Below are 5,000 nucleotides of genomic sequence, written 5' to 3' on the forward strand. Positions count from 1 at the left end.
TCCACTAAGGCATCATGTTTTGGATGTCGCCATTCTATTTGAATCACCTAGTAAATTTACGCCCCTCCCCCCCACCACCTACACAGTCTTCAAACCCAGACCGGAATAGATTCAGACTCTTGCTGAAAAATTCTATTTAAATCTTTTTCTGTTCCATACCTGGGCCATATGAGCTTATTGTTAGAATTTTTCACTTGCCTCACTCAGTCTGATTGTTATACTTAAACTACCAACATCCCAGTTACTCCTGACAGAGTCAGTCTTCGTCCTTCTTCCCACACACACTTATATTTCAGCTTTGTCTCACTAGAAGCCCACACACCAAACATCAATTTCTCTTTCGTGTTTTACTTCTTTTCTGCGAACATCCATAATTATTAAAAGCTCTACGAGTACTCAAGATTTATATTTTTATTCCGTATCTGTTTTTTTTTTTTTTTATTTATTTATTATAGACTGTGAGGCTGCAAACTCCCTGGCCTCCTTATCATTTGGTGATTCATAAACAAAGCAGTGGTGAGGATTCGGTCTTTTTTCAGGTGTGTCACAGGGAGCATTTTATCTCACCATATATATATATATATATATATATATATATATATATATATATATATATATATATATATATATATATATATATATATATATATATAAATGTATGTGTGCGTGAGTGTGCATGCATGTATGTACAGGGTTGTCAAAAAGTCATGGTGCCATTTAAAATACTAGTAGATTCGTAACTGCACATGATAGAATTAATCTGTAAAAAGGATAAAGCTTGATGTGTCTAGATTTTCAGTTCTTGTTAAGATTTATGTACCATTTGTTTTATCATCAACACATTCTATCATAAACAGTATAGTTACGAAGGCACAATAATTGCACCATGACTATGGACACCCTATATATATATATATATATATATATATATATATATATATATATATATATATATATATATATATATATACACACACACATATATATATATATATATATATATATATATATATATATATATATATATATATATATATATATATATATATATATATATACACATTATATATATACAGATATATATATATATACACACACATATATATATATATATACACACACACACATATATATATATATATATATATATATATATATATATCTATATATATATCTATATATATATATATATATATATATATATATATATATATATATATATATATATATATATATATATACATATTTGTGTGTATATACATATATCTGTATATATAATATATATATATATATATATATATATATATATATATATATATATATATATATATATATATATATGTGTGTGTGTGTGTGTGTGTGTGTGTGTATATATATATTTATATATATATATATATATATATATATATATATATATATATATATATATATATATATATATATATATATATATGTATATATATATATATATATATATATATATATATATATATATATATATATATATATATAAATTGTCCATAGTCATGGTGCAATTATTGTGCCTTCGTAACTATACTGTTTATGATAGAATGTGTTGATGATAAAACAAATGGTACATAAATCTTAACATATATATATACATATATATATATATATATGTATATATATATATACACATATATATATATATTCTTATATATATGTGTATATATATATATATATATATATATATATATATATATATATATATATTAATTAACAAGAAGTCGCTAAAAGCCGACCCCTTAGAATGTTGAGAGTGGGATTGTCGCTGCATAGCCGACCCAAGCTGACCCAGATACCAACATATAAAACTTATCAGTATTCTGATCTGTCCCTTCTCTTCACCTGGGACAGACATTTGGAGAGCACGGTCAAAAGGGGCAAGGGTAAGAGACTGAGTGCCATTTCCTTACGCAACTTAAATGAACTAAGCTGCTTAAAACAACCATTCTATGAAGCAGAGTGATCGCGCTGAATTGTCTTTCCACAGGACACCTGGGGAGATGCAAGCAGATGGTCAAGACACCTGGAAGATGACACATCTTGGACACGGTCACCATACCGGCCCAACATTGGGGCCCCTACCTTAAGCAGATGGCTTAAAAGGAGCCAGGACAGGAAAATCTTTGTAGTTAGCACTTAGCCAGACACGCGCAGGAGATGCCTATGAGATGCTGAGAGGCGGCCCCCTCCCCTGTCACCACCTGAACCTCCTGACTCAGATCCAGTTCCTTCATCACCAGATGGACGGACTTCCTATGTGAATTAGTGTAGAGTACCACAAGTGCGATCGCCCGTCATCATTCTTCGCCAGAGACCCCCCCCCCCACGGTAAAGTACAAGTGAAGGCTTTTCAGTCACGACATTTTACCCTTAGAATTGTTTACCCCGTGCTATTTCAAGTGTTTGTGTTCCAGTGTTAAGTGTTCATTCATTCCTTGAGACCTTGGCACCATCAGTGCAGTCTCAATCCATCTGTATGTTTTCTATTTTCCTTGCTGGTGTGTAATCCTTAAATCTCTCTTGCAGAGGGACCCATTTACTGTGGACTCTTCTTGGGCTGTGCCTTGCGACCATTCAAGTCTCCAGTAGGAAGACCTCCAGGCTTTGCAGGCTTCCATATTATTTACTTTTCCATTTCTTTTGATCCTTTTATTGTAAATACAATTACTTTAGTTAACCCCAGTGTTTACGTAACTTTGCGTCATGAAGTGAAGCCTTAAGCTCATATGAAACATCCCTTTTTTCTTTTCTTTTTATGATTCCGTGGACTGTTAAATCAGATATTCAAGGCCAAGTGAGTAAACTTCCGATGCTGACCTGTTCAAGTGTTCTACAAATCCAGAAAACCAGGGAAAATTGTATATATATATATATATATATATATATATATATATATATATATATATATATATATATATATATATATATATATATATATATATATATATACTATACATACATTATGAGGTTCTTACCTGGCCTACTTACTGTATTCCTTGTTCAGGGTCCAATCCGGGGGTCTAGCTGATGAACAGGGGCTTACTAATACAACTTGAGATTCTGACTGCAATTGCTAGGTCAGGTAGGAATTTAAATAGAAAAACAGTTGGGCTGAAGTCAGTACTTCAACAAGGAACTGTTGCAGATAAACACTTAGGTTTACTTTAAATGGAATATATGTACAATTAAACACGTCAGTGAGAAGACTGGGGAATGATAGGCAGGTACAACAGGGATCTGGCACCTGGTTAGATATTACAGAATTTGTTCAAATATTGAAGAATCTATTAATAATCCTCTTGAAAGGGATGCTGAAGAATTGACTGCAGTGGCAAGGCCACTGCAAGAAGCACAAGACAAGTAGTTGTTTCCGCAGTTAGGAATCCGTCTGCAATTACATGATGTCAGCGGTTACACGAGGATAATTATAATGATTTCGGGCGAATCGAGGATTGCACATATGGTGCCAAGATAACTCGATTCTGTTATGATGTGCTTGCATTAAAATTCACACTGAGCTAAGTGAGTCAGGTCTTTGTGATAACTCGCACTTCAGAAAAGAAAATGAAAGTGCAGTGAAAGATTAAAAATATGTGACTGTTTGAAAGAACCTTGAATCAGGACTACCTTATTACGGAGTGATGGAGAGCCTCGTCGAATTTCACCAGGGATGGAGAGATGATTTAACGGGTAATTCAGGCAGTCACTAGGTCTTTAGGATAAACAGATGCACCAAAAAGGGGAGCATGGAGAGAAATTTACATGGGGGCCGAGTTTCTCACGCCCTTCCTCAATTAGTTATCAGTACAAATAATACTTTATTTAGTTAATCAATCAGTCGGGGAGTTGGGCTGTCATATAAAGTGGTTACCCATGTTACAATATATATATATATATATATATATATATATATATATATATATATATATATATATATATATATATGTATATATATATATATATATATATGAAAATAAGAAGGCCCATAAAACACTGTTTAAACGTTGAAACCATATATTTCGGGCACTTGCTTCTGTGCCCCTGTTCACTGGTAGAATATGGACAGGTGGAAAGTTACAATGGTATATATACAAAAACATGAAGGTGTGGCCTTAGGCCTCCAATGTTATGGAGGTGGCGTTTCTTCAGAAGGAGGAGAATGACCAAATTCCCTAGTGGTTTTTGGCCTCATTAGCTCCCGTTTGGCGATGGATCTGGCGGTCGCGTTTCTTGGGTCATCTTCTTCAGGAGGGGTTTGAGGATTAAGGTGTCGATGGCATCCGATTTCAATGTCCTCCTGACAGGTTCATATTGTTGGTTTGATTGATGATAGCAGATTCCAGCATCTTTCTTTTGTACGGACAGCTACTCTTGAAAACCAACTCCGCCCCAGTCCAGTTAATGACATGCCCTGTATTTCTGATATGTAGGAAAATTCCCGAGCTCTCCGAAGCGTAACGTACTGATCTTTTGTGCTCTGTTATTCTTTGCGAGAGCGATCTACCTGTCTCACCTACATAGATGTCATGACAATTGCTACCACGGTATCTTGTAAACTCGGCTTCTTCCCTTTTGTTATTTAAGTATCGTTAACGAGCGAACTCCGATGGATTTGGGATAATGGAAAATGAAAGTTATTAGAACTGAGTTGTTCCGTGGCCTTTTGGATGTTTTCATTGTATGGAAGCTTTATTTTGTTGTTGAAATCTATTTGTCTGTTGTGAGTGGGACCTCTATAGGTCTCCTACATTCATTTCTTAAGCTACCACGACGTCTCCGTAAAAATCATGGTAGGGTGCAACTTATTCCTCAGAGGACTTAGGATATGTTCAAATGAGTACCAGGATAAAGAATTTAACACAATCCGCCAACATCTAACGCAACTGCTCTATCCACCACACATTATCGAGAGGGCTATTAACAAAGCGAATAAAATATACTATAGAGGTCCCACTCACAACAGACAAATAGAT

The sequence above is a fragment of the Macrobrachium rosenbergii genome, chromosome 12 (assembly GCF_040412425.1).
Source record: "Macrobrachium rosenbergii isolate ZJJX-2024 chromosome 12, ASM4041242v1, whole genome shotgun sequence".
Lineage (NCBI taxonomy): Eukaryota > Metazoa > Arthropoda > Malacostraca > Decapoda > Palaemonidae > Macrobrachium > Macrobrachium rosenbergii.